The following is a 15,416-nucleotide window of genomic DNA, read 5'->3' on the forward strand; positions in this document are numbered from 1 at the left end:
TTTCTAGGCTGGATAGGGGAGGGATTAAGCCAGGGATGTAGCCTAGGGGAGGGTGGAGATGCATAAACAGAGACACCCCAGGGCAGCTTCTGTTGCCATTACCTTCACTGGGCTGAACCAAATTAGCACCAGTTAACACCAGCCTTGAATTTGGTCCATACCTCAAAGTCACACTCACACATGATCTTAAGGCTGTGTTCCTCTTGTAAAATAGTACAATTTTTGGTGACTTAAATATAGCTACAAGGTTAATCACAAAAAAAACCAAAAACAAACACAAGTTGCTTTTGGTTTTGATTCTATACAGATTACTGTTATCTTCTGAGAAAGAGTCAGAATGCACTAATGACCATCAGAATGAACTGACGTTTGAATTAAATTCACTCATGATCACATTCAGTGGAAGAATCATTTGTTGGAAGATGCACAGTTCTGTGCTCACTATTTCAAGGTCACAAATGCTATCCTTGCAGCTTTCCTTCACGCAGAATACCTACAATGAAACCAGTGCTTCTTATATTCAAAACAACGAATCTTGTGTTTTCCCATGTGAACTGCCCATTTCATGCATTTACTAATGAAACGGTACGGTTTCCAGAGCAGCAGGCCACATTTTTGACCCATTTTTACAAATCTCGAAGTTAAAGATTGGTGAGGACATTTAGCATCTGCCAAAAGAGCTTGAAACTCACAACATAATTTCAGCAACACAAGCTGATTCAACCAACCAGTCGTGCTCCAGAACAAAATTTCTCAGAGATTCCAAAGGTGACTGCCTGTACATGAGTTAGTGATGACTTTGAGGTCTGTAGCCTCCAGAGACTGAAACTGAAAGGTCTAAACTGCTGAAAACAAAAACAAAAAAAAAAGTTCTTAATCCATCTTTAAGATAGTGGAAAAAAAAAAATACAGATTCCCTTTTAGGGCCACCTCAGGAAGATACAATTTTTCACTTGATATTTAGCTCTATTTCATTTGTCAAAACTTTCCAGGGCATATCAAGAGAGCCTTGACATTGTTTGATGAAAATGTATGTATAATTTCCGTACCTACACAGCAAAACTGACTGTCAGAGATGCATCGGAGAGGAAAGAAACCGCAAACTGAGAAAGGAAGTTGCAACAGGAATAGTGTTCTTCAGAGAATGAAGAGAGGAGGCTACTGAAATGCAGTGCTACCTCAGCACTCAGATAGACAGCTAAGTGCTTTCGGATGCCCACATTTGTGTTTGCCCCCCAACTTACACCTCCCTCCTCCACATTTCAACAGCTCCGTTAGATACAGGCTGCAATATTCAGAAATACATGTGTTTTTTTTTTTTTTTTAAAAAAAGCTTCATTTCTGAAAAAAGAAAAAACAGAACCTTCAATATCTGTTAGCTGAGATCACTGCTTTATTCTGTGCTGGCTAAACTGCAGCCTGCATTTTGGTATTCCAGTTCCCATCTATCAGAGCTCTTTCCCAAGTGAGCAGTTTCCCTGTGCAACTACCAAGAGAGCAGCAGTCTCCTGGCTACCTCGTCTATCCAACTTCCACTGGGTGGAAGCATATGAGAAACTGAAATAGATTTTTTTTTTTTAAAGGAGCTTATGCAAAAATAGATGAAAGAAGAAATGAAAGAAAGAGAGGATAAAGACAAGAGAAAAGAAAAGTAGTCAAACAAATCTAGAGCAGTTTAAAATCATGAGGGAAGAGAGGAGGGATTTAGAAGAATAAAAAATGCTGACATAGGATTGAAATTTATCAAATGAAGTGCAAAGGGAAAAAAAGAAAAATAGGACGGCAGTTATAGAAATATCCAAAATAAACAAGTTGGGAAAAATAAGAAAATAAAGGAGGAGAATATCTTAAGATCCAGTCATCTCAGTTATTCTAGAATGCCAGATGGAAACCTGGAATGGCTTTCTCAAAGTCGCACCGTGAACAAAAGAGGTTATGTTGACCTTTGCTCATTTTCAGCAAGAAAATTATTCTTTTCATTTTACTTTTCTTCAAAAACAAATTTAACTGGAAATTTCCTACTCCCCACAAGCTGCAAGGATTTTCTACTTGAAAATGAAATTAAAAGTGTACTGCGGGTCTATGTCCAAATATTTTAGACACTTTAAGAACACCACTGAATTTCCTTTGTCAAAAGAAAACAAAATTTCACAGGTTTACTCAGAAATTGTTCAAAGTTTATAGGGAGAGAAAGCTGTTTCTGTTATCTTCACATGGGCAATCTAAAAGCAGCTGAATGGCCACATTTCAAGTCTGGCAGAAATTAGGTCCTACATGCCTGTACTATCTGCCTAGCATATTTTTGTTATCCTTCATTCAGGTAACAGCTCCTTCCTTCAGTAATTTCCATTCTAAAAAGCTATTCCAGAAACTACATTAAACAAAAACACGTTGAGGAATTGCTGCAGTGACATCTATTAGTGTTTTTCCAGGGGAATCAGTTGGTTTGAATTTTGCTGTATTACTTCCGGGAAACATCTAGGCCAAAGCACCTCTTTGTGCTTGACCATTTATTCTGGTGCTTCTTTCACTTAATAGGCTTTTCAGTTTGCATAAAATACTAGGGATTTAAGTGTGTTGTTTTCAGGATATAGATGCAAGGAGTTCATGGAAATAGAAATACTAGTGAGGACTTGTAGCAAGAATGCCATAGAAATGATCATTCTTGTGATAAGTTCTATTTCAGGGCTGTTAGCCAGGCCTCTTGTAATAAACTTAGGCTTTCATAAACAGGAAACCTCAGGAAAATTCATCTGAATGAACTGACGTTGTGAGTTACTGTTCCCAAGTGCCTTGACAGACACACACTTAGGGGTTTAACATGCCACTGTGCAGTACAGTTTGGGGATATCCAGAATATGGCTGAGAGATACCACAACTTCTGAAGTCACCATTTTTTAACAACATAATTCAAATGGGATGACTTGCACTGTTCTTAGCATTTTCAACACTTCAGTTTCACTCATTTTTAAATATTTATATGAAGACTTGTCCTTGAGAGACCTAAAGTAATGAAGTAAAGTGATAGTTTTTCTTAGTGCTGCATGGCATTGAGGAGTAAGGCTCAATTATTGTAAAATCAAGAATTCAAGATCTGAAAGGTAGAATCCTTATCCCTTCTCTCCCCAAAATGAAGACCAGAGAAAATATTATCTGGTTTACAGCTGCATTGTAGACACAGGGATATACATCACAACTGCCACCATGGACACAGCATATTTCAGGACAATATCAGTTGTATCTGTTTGTGGATCCACTGAACTTATATAAGGTCTCCTTTTCTGTTCAGCCTCTACAACTTGCCAATTTTGAATACTATTTTAGAAACCTGAATGCTAGAACTGCACGCTACCATCCTGTACAACCCCCACAGCCTTCTTTCATTTCCCCACTGGACTACTTACATCACACATTCAGTTGCTTCTCCCCTGTGCTATCCAAACCCCTTCCACAGCGCTTGTGTTCACAATACCACTCTTAATCATCAGGCACAGATCCCCGTAACTTGACTGAAAACTTTGCATTTGGTTATATCACAGACTATTCCATTCTGGTGCCAATCCTACTTTGCAGTCCAAGTCACCTGGAAGGACAGGTTTGCTCTCGGTTGGCATTCAACCATCAGCAGTGTCATAGCAGTGATGCTACAGTGAGAAATGCTGATTAATGCCAGGCTTCAGATGGATATACAACATTCCTGGAAATACTGGTTTTTGATGAAAAACACTTTTTAAGAGCTATTGTAAGACAAATCAATTCAGTTATTACTTAATGTTTTCTATACCAATGAAGTATAACGTTCTTATGTAATAGTCACAAGATTTACAGAAGCCTCAATATAGTCTTTACTTGGTTAATTAACCAAACTTCATTTGCTCAAAGACTAAAGTTAGGCTTGTTTGAAAAGACTGGTTTTCCACATTGATTGGCACTGATGTTACTATTTACTACTTACCATTACTATTACTTTGTTAAAGAAATATTTGGCTATCAATTTTAGCAGCTTGACTCAATCACTAGAAACGTAGGAATTAGTTACATCACTAATTTTTCAGCTCATGTGGGAGCCTGGTCACTTCTTAAGAGTTAAGAATCTTGGTAAAAATGAGAATATTTTATAACCACCAGAACCTCTCACCAACTTATAAATCACAGTGTCTTGACAGAGGCTGCTCACTAGTGGTGTCCCCCAGGGCTCAGTACTGGGGCCGGTCCTCTTTAATATCTTTATCAATGGTCTGGATGAGGGAGTCCAGTGCACCCTCAGTAAGTTTGCAGATGACACCAAGCTAAGTGCGTGTGTCGATCTGCTCGAGGGCAGGAAGGCTCTGCAGGAGGATCTGGATAGGCTGGACCGATGGGCTGAGGTCAACTGTATGAAGTTCAACAAGGCCAAGTGCCGGGTCCTGCACCTGGGGCGCAACAACCCCAAGCAGAGCTACAGGCTGGGAGATGAGTGGCTGGAAAGCTGCCTGGCTGAGAAGGACCTGGGAGTATTGGTTGATAGTCGGCTGAATATGAGCCAGCAGTGTGCTCAGGTGGCCAAGAAGGCCAACAGCATCCTGGCCTGTATAAGAAGCAGTGTGGCCAGCAGGTCTAGGGAAGTGATTGTCCCCCTGTACTCGGCTCTGGTGAGGCCGCACCTCGAGTACTGTGTTCAGTTTTGGGCCCCTCGCTACAGGAAGGACATGGAGGTGCTCGAGAGAGTCCAGAGAAGGGCGACCAAGCTGGTGAGGGGTCTGGAGAACAAGTCTTACGAGGAGCGGCTGAAGGAGCTGGGCTTGTTCAGCCTGGAGAAGAGGAGGCTCAGGGGAGACCTCATCGCTCTCTACAGTTACCTTAAAGGAGGCTGTAGCGAGGTGGGGGTTGGTCTGTTCTCCCACGTGCCTGGTGACAGGACGAGGGGGAATGGGCGAAAGTTGCGACAGGGGAGTTTTAGGTTGGATGTTAGGAAGTACTTCTTTACTGAAAGGGTTATTAAGCATTGGAACGGGCTGCCCAGGGAGGTGGTGGAGTCACCATCCCTGGAGGTCTTTAAAAGACGTTTAGATGTAGAGCTTAGCGATATGGTTTAGTGGAATACTTAGTGTTAGGTCGGAGGTTGGACTCGATGATCTTGAGGTCCCTTCCAACCTAGAAATCTGTGATACTGATCTGTGATACTGTGACAGAGTCCAACTGAATCCAAAAGAAAGCCCAGAAGGAATTCTTTTATTTTTACAGTCTATTACCAGCCATCTAAGCAGCCCCCATTTCTATCCTCAGTTTGCTGAGAAAGTATGGTGAATCAAACCATGCACTACATGAAGTAATTACACAATAACATTATTGAAGTAATTACACAAAGTATTATTAAATTAAAAACTTACTTGCCTTTACTAAGTCTTATCTTTATGTGAAAAAGCACCCATCCTGGACCAGATTCAATCTTTACGTAAATAGGCATATTTACATTCCCTTCACTAGATTACATTTAAATAGACATTTTCATTCACTTCACTGGACTTCTATGCAAGTATAAGCAGGTGCAGGAGGCAGCCTACAGTATTTTTTTTTTTCTTCAAATATTTAAATTCCAGCCTTTAACATCTTCAAAATCATAATCATTACAGAATAAAAAGATTTTGGACTGTGCTGCAGAAACTAAAGTTATGAAGCGTGGAGGCCTCAAAGATATTTAGGTTAACATTTCCTTTTCTTCTGGGGTGAGCAGCTACAACCACCTACCTCTCACAGAATGCACATGGACAGAGTTAGCTAAAATGGGGTACTATCACCTCAAGTCCAGGAGATTGTAATCTGCTACTTTTTTTGGGTACATGGACATTTAAGATTCAGTATCTTTTTCTTATCCATAGCACTTATAATTTCATATGAAAAAAATCCTTCCCTAAAACTTTTTAAAAGCTGTTCTTAACGGAAGTGCCACTTGGTTGTGCTTGGTGCTGTTCAGCTCCACAGCAAAATTTTTACTGATTCCAACAGTGGGGACAGTTCTCAGCAAGCTTTTTGTAGGGAAGTTTTTTCTTCCAGTTAGTAAAACATTGTCACCTGTGAGAACCGGAGTTTTCTTCTCACTCTCCATCATCCTTATAGCAAGGCACGGGAATTTTAGCCTTCAGAACACAAACTTACTGTGCAGAAACTCTAGAGAAGAGAAAGACATGAAGAACAGCAAGGCAAAAGTCTGGTGTACTAAAATTGCTTCTTGTCCATCTACACCTTAGACACCAATTCCACAAGAAAAATGAATTCCCTGTATCTGGCAAAGGAAGGTGCTCTCTGAGCAATTTGGAGCAAGAAGGCCATTATAGCTTTAAGCTCATTATATAAAACATTTTTAAAATTTATAAATAAACATAATACGCTCTGAGAAGACAGCAAATTATTAAATATTGGGAACAGATGGGTAAATGTCAGACCATAGCTACTTGTATTTCCTGCATTTTACAGCTGGTTTGCAAGTATGAAGCATGCAAAGCGTTAAGCCACTCAGGTCAAATGATCACAGTGGACCAAATTCTGGGCCCTTTATTCATGCTATTTATTCTGCATTTAATTCAAGTGGTGTTTTACATGAAAGCTACACCTTCTTGTTCAACATGCTTTCACTTAGGGCTGATTAAGACCTCTTTAAGATAGTCCTGGAACTAAGCTTCCCGCCTCCTCCAAAGCCTTTGTCTTCTCCTGCATGTCAAGGAGAGAAGGACTGCCATAGCATTCCTAGCACAACCAAAAATCCCTGATCTTCCCTTACAGAAACTGATGGTTACAGCACGTCCCTTCCTCTTTCCCTTCAATCTTAGTCTCTTCAACATTTTCAGCCTCAGAAAATATGAAAGGCATCTTTATTTCTTCGGATTTAAAAAAAAAAAAAACAAAACTATTTTGTTCTAGGAGTATTTTCTCCTTGTTTACGCTGTTGCAAACAGAAAACAGACCCTGCTTAAAAAAAAAAAAACAACACACCCCACACATCACTCCCCAAGAGCAAACTGCTGGTGTCATTACTTTTAAAACAAGAAAAACGAGTTGCTAGATACAGCCAAACACTATGAGAGTGCTCTTTTTAACCTGAAACTCTGCCTGTGGGCCATATCATCCTAAAAACCCTTTGATACAAGATAGGAACTAATGCTAGGGGCGGATCCAGAACTACATGCAGGTACCTGCTGATTTGCCAACTCGTGGGTTTTAAAAGTCTCCTAACCTGCTCCTGGCACCTCTCGTCAGTCACTGACAGGAAGATCTGCCTCTGTGAAGGGCGATTTGCACAGCGGGGGACGTGCAAAGCAGCTGCTGCAGGTACTGTAAAGAAAATATAAGCAGCAAATGATATAAAAAATGAAATGGAAAAAAGGAACTGGAGAAGGAGGGAAGGAATTTGCTCTTATGAAAAATGGGGCATGGAGCAAAGGGGCAGAAGAGGATGAAGATATGAAAATGTCATAAGAATCTCAGAGCACAATGGGTATATCTGGTAAAAGATATTAAATGCCATATAGCAAAAGAATACTATGTTCATTGCACACAGAAGGCCATGATGGGCATCCTACTTGGTGTTCAGGCCAGGGACTCCTGTGCTCTCAGTACAGGGCAGAGCTCGAGCCAGAGCACACCCTACTTTAAGTTCTTTTGGACTACAGCTTATCACCTGGTGCTTCTGGCACGATGTCAGCATCCTGTGCTCTGCAGCCTTGTCATCTCACAGTGCTCTGGAGGACATTTCTATGGCAAGTTGAGGTACCATTTGCATATCTGCTCTATTCCCCTCTAAGGCAGGGCTGAATCATCTAAAGGTACAAGACGTACAAAGATCCAGCCTTAGCATTTACAGTTTGAAAATCCAAAATTCTGGCCCAGGACAGAATGCATTCTTCAGGCACGCCAAACTACAGGCATATGCAAAAGAGATTTTTTTCAGTTTTAACTAGAAAGTTAAATAAAGAACAAATTGCAAAGAACTAGAGGAGAAATTAGTTCATACAAAATTGGCATTTTAAGTATAAATAAGAAACCCTACATATTTTCTTTAACCTGTCTATTCCCAATTGTCTCCAGCAGCATGCACTAATATTTTAAACTTAAGAACATATAATTTCACACAAATGCAATTGTGTTTCAGATCTTTAAACAATCCTCCTAAACCATTACCATTAAAAGCCCCAAATCAGCTGGAAAAGATACTTCATAGCAATACAGAACTAATATTGTCCAACTTGTTAAAATTAACCATGACTATAACTAAGAGCATACACAGGAGTGGCCATGGGAAAAAACAGACCTTTAAAAAGTATTTTTGGAAGTAACATTACATATTAATCCCTACTAATAATGGAATAATGCTTCAAGTTTGTAGGTAATACTACAGATCTTTTAAACCATGAAAAATGAACCCCAGAAGCTAAGTGAAAAAGTTAATAAGCTACAGGTGAAGCTGAATATTTTTCTAGGTGGTGGAAAGAGAACTTCACTGATATAACATTATCATCATCAATATTTTTTATCAAATTCTGGGTAGAACTACATCTGTGAGTCTTAGGACCCCTGTAATGTTTTATCTTTGAGCTCAGGGCCATAATTCTTGCTGTCACACAAGACAATATTTCCTTTTAGTATGGGAAATGATTGTATCTTGGCTGACAGCTTTGACCGCAAGTACAATGACAAAGCACGCACTTGTGTGCTGCAAGAATGCAAACAGAAGTAGAATATTCACCTGTTTGCACATACTTTGCAGTAAATAAGTGACTGCAGAATACGCAGAAATTGTGATAAGGGCCATGCTGAATGACTGGATAATCTGTTAGTAAGGGAAAGGGTGCTGGAGCTGAAATAGTTCATTAAAGTTAGGTTGATGGCTAAACTCTATGAAGTGCCTTAAACTTAAGCATTCAAAACTGACTAAAAAGGAAGCAAGAAATAAACCAGAGATGGGATACAATCTGTCACTGTTTTTTTGTGATGACAAATAACAATAGTGATAGGAAAACTGGCACTCTAGGAGAGAGAAAAAGGGACCATGAAGTCAGCACCTCCTCCTTCCCCCACCAAAGTGCGGGGTTATTCTAAAGCAAGAATTTCAGTGCTGCCAGATGCATGTTTTCATTAGGACCAAGAGAGCACGGCTGCACACATTTCAAACCCACTCAGACTTGTGGGTTTAAAAATGTGCCCCTGTAAGCAAGCCTTCTGCATTCCATAGAGAAGCAGGACTCTCACATTTCCAGCACCACTAGAGGCTGGAACTGACCTGGTAAATCTATTTATTGTCATAGCTATGTACCAGAAGGTACGTGGCAATTCCCTGAGCCAGCATTGTTTGGCACCTCACAGAAGTGTGAAACAACAGCTCAGGAACAAAATATGCTAAGTTATCAGGAGAAAAAAAAAAAAAAAAAAAGCTGATACTGAAAGTCTCCACAAGAAGAACCTTGTCTTTGTAAAACGGAGAGAGAGAATATCTGAAACACATTCCTTCACTGATCAGTTTTTTACCTAGGTCCCAAATGGATATATATGTAGGGGGTACAACAAAGTGATGTGGCTTGTACCATAAAACTAGAATAATATTTGCTACAGAACAGCACTCACAGACTTCCTTTGCTGGGGAAAACGCTTTCTGTAGAAGCAGATCTTCTCACACAGGAATTCAGCAAAACGGAGAAAAAAAGATGTTGACCTCTTTTCAAGCCAGATCCTCAGCTGCTGCACATTGACATAGAGCCACTGATTAAATTGTTTGCAGCTCCTTCTTTGAGTGAACAAAAGAAACATTTGATGAGATTCAGGTGAGCCACTAGAACAGCACTTGCTAGCCCACAAGGTCAATTAATATTTTAATTTTTAAAAAGCAGGGTGTTTTTTTTCTGAACTGAGAGAAGGAAAGGTCAGTACAAGCCTGTTAAATTGTTGTTAAACCTTTAGAATCAGACTCCAAATACAAATAGTATTATTATTCCTCCATTGCTTAACTCAACAATTATGAGATATTAGAAAACGTCTGCGCTTAGCAAAATTACAGAAATCCTATTTATCATCTTCATGTTTCACATAAAGTTTATTGTTGGACAGAAACGTTGTGTTGACTTTTAAGCTCTGGAAAACTGCCTTCTGAGACAGCAATTTTCACCCAAATATCTATGTGACTTGGAGAAGATTTCCCAGATAATACGAAGCCATTTTTCTTCTATTTTGATAATTATATTAATTCCCCTGTTCATCTATTTTAGAAAGGCAGAAGTAAGTAATCATAGTTTACAGTTTCAGTATGAATGATGATTTAGCCCAAATGTCTTTTTCCATAGTTTGTCAGCATAGATTATGAAATGCAGAGCCCATTATTCTCCAGCTAAGCTCAAGAACTTCAGTTTTATACTCTACTATACTCTACTACTTGGTTATGAATTAATATTACTGCACTAGCAAGACCAAGGCACATTTCTATAACACTCCTTTTTTTTTTTTTTTTTTTTTTAACTGGCATATCAACTTAAGTTGCTTTTAAGAAAGCAATATCTTCTTAAAAGATATTTTGCCTTAGGGTTTTACTACTGGTAGGCATCTTGCTGGATGGTGACCTTATGGAGATCGTTGTGTCACATTTCGTGCCATCACTACATTTATGTCTGCTTCCTGTCTTCTTCCAGGCACTTGTATTTAGATTATGTGTGAAATCCTGGCCCTCTTAATCAATGGCAAAATTCCAATCAACTTCAAGAGGATCTGGATTTCTCCCTGTGACCACTGGAATCAAGTCCCCTGATTTCATTCCAGGCTACAAAGTGCTTGTAATGCAGTAGTTGTCTGCTAATTAACAAATGTATGACAAAGTTGAATGTCTCTGGAACAAGGCTCCTATAGCCTTCGTCCTTAATGCCACTCTTAATGTTTTGGCTAAATGGTACAGTATTTTAACCACTGCTACTTCCAGCTCACCTAACTCAAGTACTTCCCATGGATAGCTCATGAGATTATTCATGCTTTAAAGTTAAAATTAATTTTAAGTGATGAAATGACAGGTCCACACTTTCTATATAGCTTTTTCATTAGATGGTATTTGATAGCTTTCTGCTGAATCAATCTATAATACTGTTGCCACAAATCTAGAATACTGTTGCCACAAATAACTTCTACTATAAATGAATAGAAATCAATAAAATAACAAGAGGAGAAACCTTTGTGTGATAATTTATCATTCAACTGCTACAAGATGTTAAAAAAAAAAAAAAACAAGTCAAATAGGCCTGAACAGCCACTTGAAAAATAGATCAGCGTGGAGGCAGACACAAGGCACAGGGAAGCAGAATAAACACAGGAAACTACTCAGAGAGGGAAGACCCCCTACCAAGTTTCAATAACCATGTGCAAGTCCAACTCAAGATTACAAATGGTGTCACAGACTGTGGAGGGCCCAGTTCCTTTGTGTACAAAAATCCATGGCCATGGAGATCCACATTTCTTTCACAGGCCTTTTGAGAAATGTGGCTCTGAGGCATCTCATTTGAACCAAGCAGACAGGAAGCATAAGTTCTTTCTGCTGCCACACTGCATGGAAGAGAGAGAGATCATCATTTACGACTTCTGCCCTCATCTTTCTGTACTTATAAAGCTCACATTTAAAATCACATAGATTACAATGGGTAATCTTCGTTTGTGTTAGTCTTTATAGATTAAAAGTTCTTTCAAGGAGGTGCTGTTTATTTTTAATGGTCTGCCCAGAGCCCATAACACCAGGGCTCTAAGAACTTCAAGGCTTCTGTTCCTGCTAACCAAATAGATGTACAGCAGCTGAATGGTGTGAGTGTGATTTTAGCCAGAAATCTGAGAGTGCCTGCTGAAAAAGTAGAAACATGTCTGATTTCTTTTGCCAGGTCAAAACATGAGGACATACACAGTAAAAAGAGAACATTTTTGAAGAATGCTCTTGTGCAGAGCTGAATTGTCCAAAGCATCAGTAAAGCTACTGCAGTGACTTCATTCAAAACGCAGTACTATAGAGAAATCATAATGGGATTGATTTCTCTGTCCCAAATCTCTGTCCACGCAGGGATCTCCCAAGTGTTTGCATGATTCTTTCTTCTTCCAAAAGCACACGTTCACCAGGGCACAGGCTGCACTGAACACACTGCTGTCCAAACTAGAAGCTAGACATGTAGGTCTGCTTTCAAAAAACCTCCCATCTGTTTTGAGGCTTTTAAAGTCTTCGCTTTTTGAAAGAGAAATGTACTCTGAAAGCAGAGAAAGAGACTGAAACACAACAGGTACCCTCAGGGCTCCACTGTGGCACTCTTCAACAGTGGAATGCCAATCACCACAACAGTGCAGAGCAAGCAAAAACTTGACACTCATATAATATCATTTGGTCTCCCTTTGTATCACTGACCACAGAAAAGAATGGAAAGGATTTGCTGGATCTTTCCCTACTATTCAATACTGTTCTGGATCTGCAAAAAAACCAATCTGGCCCTGATTTTTAAATAAATTCCAAAAAACAGAGAGATGTCTGTACAGAACAATAGCAAATTTCTTTGACTTAGTGTTGCCGTATCCAGATAGTTCATTACTAGTCATATAATATTTAATTTAGCTTCAGTTCCTTGCTTATCTCTCTGCTTTCAATTAAAAAAAAAAAAAAGGAAAACTGTTCACTTATATGCCTCCTGCTTTCAAGGCGGTACATAAACTCCAGAAGAAAGTAATGGGAAATCTAATATGACTTTTCTAGATCTCCTGATTTTAAACCTCATGATTTCTGTGGCCTACCCATTTTTGAATGCTCAGGCTTATTGAAACTTTAAATTCACTCAGAGACTTTTGGTGTCATATACAAGATTTAATTATGTGCTATGACTTATGACTGAGTGTACGACACCTGTTCAAGTGTCACGTGTAGTATACCAATAGTGATGCAAGACAAAAATTATATTCATGTACTTCATTGCATACAACAAGCAAGATAGACATTAAAAAAAGTTATAACCAAGTTTTCAGTTTGGTTGTAAGTTTGCATCTGAGCAGAGAACACTAATGCTGTCACAGAAAACTCATTTATTGGATAAATTCTTTAGCTGGAGAAAAACTGCACCTGAAAATGTCAGCATCTGTAAATAACTGCAACATTAGCCCATCTAGAAAGTTTAATGTTGAGACATGTCACAGATTATGTTTGTAAGATTTTTATTGTAGTTGGTAGTAAAAGAAAGGCTTAAAGTCTTTATATCTTCCCTCATACTTTGGGAAATAGTCCTGAACCCTAGGAAGAATGTAGAGACTTCCTCAGGACACCTTACAGTTCTGAATTTAACATGGTGTATTTGTGATACAGTTCTTAAAAGAGAGACTTGCCTTCATTGTTGCCTAAGTTAAGACAACAAAGCAAGATCAATAAACATTTGGGGCATTTTGCCTCTGTGAGAATCAGTCTGTGTAACTTTGAGGAAGAATAAATGCCCCAAATGTAGATGAATCCATTTTCAGTTTCTTTTCTGATGCAAAAATATGGTAAAAATATGCTGTGATTACGTTTTTGTTTTTCAGACTGCCAGGAAATACCTTGCAGATATCATGATTAGCTCCACCTGTGTACACCGATTTTTGATTATTTTTTTTTAATCAACACCTGTAGCCAAAAGACTTGAAACTGCCCCTACAGACTTTGCAGACTTTTGTCCAAACTGCTCAGTAGCATTCTCAAGTCTAATATGCTAGGGAATATCCACAGATCAGAATAACCTGAACGATGAATATTGTAATTATGTTACTTAGAACATATTTCACAGAAAACATTGAGACCATTTGTTAAGCCTCCTGTTTTTGTATGTGACAAGTCCAAGATACATCAAGGTACACCTGTAAGGGGTTAAAACGTCTGTGGGTGTTTTGCATGGCAGAGTAAGGAAATGTTTCTTCAGTATATTCTGAAATGCTTCAAGACTGTCTCAAACTCTACCCTTAAGATGAAAAAAAAAAAAAAAAAGGAAAAGAAAGAAATTAAGAGTTATTTTTAGTTAAGAAAAACAGAACAAATATGTCTTCATTGCTCCCTCCTTACTGGTAGGCTTGGAAAGATGATGAGGCAATAAATTCAGCATTAACCTCAGCTGCATGTGTCTCTTCCAACTGCAAAAGAATTGTCTGTATTAGCCTGTATAAGATTAATACATAGGGTCAGATTATCACATCCTCATGAGCAACACCGCCAAAATAACAGGACATTATGTGGAGCATGGACTAATACTCGGTGTAAGAGAAAATGCACCTCACTTTTTCAAAGCAGTGGGAATTAAGGGTTTGTGGAAAATAGACCTTTAATCTCTCAGTGCTAGTATGCCAATGCAGCACAGACTGAGCACATGCTAAACTTCAGGGAATATTCATCAGCTGCTCACCATTTTTCCTGCATCAGGAGCTCTTCCAGTTTTTATGCCCTTCTCAGTTCATAGACTGTTCTCAGGTTGCTCTTCTAAGTTTTCCCAGATCTGCTGCTGATCACTAAGCTATGCAACAAGATGTTCCTTTGCAATTTTAGTTACTTTGACTTTTTCATAAATGAAGAGGTCATGAACTGCTCTAGAATGTGTCTGTGCCATGTCAGCTATTACTTCCCAGTCCTCTGAGGAACAGATAAAGCATTCAGTCAGGATTCTCAATAATTCCTACTCTTTTCACAGTATTGACTATTGGTGACCCGTTTCCTTTCATTTTCTAAATCCTGCTACAGGAATTTGAGCAGTGTGCTGATCCAAGAACAGGAAATACAGACAAAACTTTCGGATGCTGGGCCCCAGGTCTACAGCTAACGCTGAAACATAGTATGTACATACTTTAAAGTATGGTTCCCACGGATAAAATCAAGCATAGGTGTTTTTCCACCTTGCTTAAACAGTCTACAAAGTGCATTCAATAATATGAACCAAGTTAATGCAGGAATTTTTGGAAGATTACTTAAATTCTAAGACCACTGAGGACCTCAGAGAACAGGCACAAATTGAGTCCAAAGCATTTGCAGAAATCTCAGTGGATTTCGTTACTGGTAAAACCTCAGACCAGACAGAGATAATCTTACTTGGCTTTCAGCATCGAGCCATTAGAGGTAAGTGGTGATAACACTGTTCTGACTGAGCTTTTGTCTTGTAGAAAGGATACTTAACAGCACACAGTGTATCAAGCCTCACATAAATAAATGGTGTGATTCATTTAAATCAGAATTATTGCCACAAGCATCACGATGTGTAATTAATATCTTCTGGTATGCCTCATCTCATAATAGTTTTTATTCAACACAAAGGATCATTAGGAGTTGTATCATTCTGAAGAGAACGGTGCAACACAAATTCCTTCTGCTAAGATCTAGTTTAAGGATTTTCTACAGTAAGAAAACGAGGTATAAAATACTCATTACAATCCCTTAAAAT

At 38.9% G+C, this 15,416-nt stretch overlaps 1 long non-coding RNA gene across 4 annotated transcripts in view; it reads right to left on the bottom strand.

Moving 5' to 3' along the window:
* The window catches only part of LOC308176763, a 59,032-nt gene that overhangs the window by 19,898 nt on the left and 23,718 nt on the right, over positions 1 to 15,416 (bottom strand). For all 4 annotated transcript variants that reach the window (XR_013938585.1, XR_013938586.1, XR_013938587.1 and 1 more), the window contains exons 3-6: positions 9,595 to 11,547; positions 7,655 to 7,793; positions 7,170 to 7,308; positions 6,052 to 6,147 (exon numbers count right to left, since the gene is read on the bottom strand). This is a non-coding gene — a long non-coding RNA (uncharacterized lncRNA). The remainder of the gene's footprint in view (positions 1 to 6,051; positions 6,148 to 7,169; positions 7,309 to 7,654; positions 7,794 to 9,594; positions 11,548 to 15,416) is intronic.

Source organism: Anser brachyrhynchus (assembly GCF_964034855.1).
Source record: "Anser brachyrhynchus genome assembly, chromosome: 12".
NCBI lineage: Eukaryota > Metazoa > Chordata > Aves > Anseriformes > Anatidae > Anser > Anser brachyrhynchus.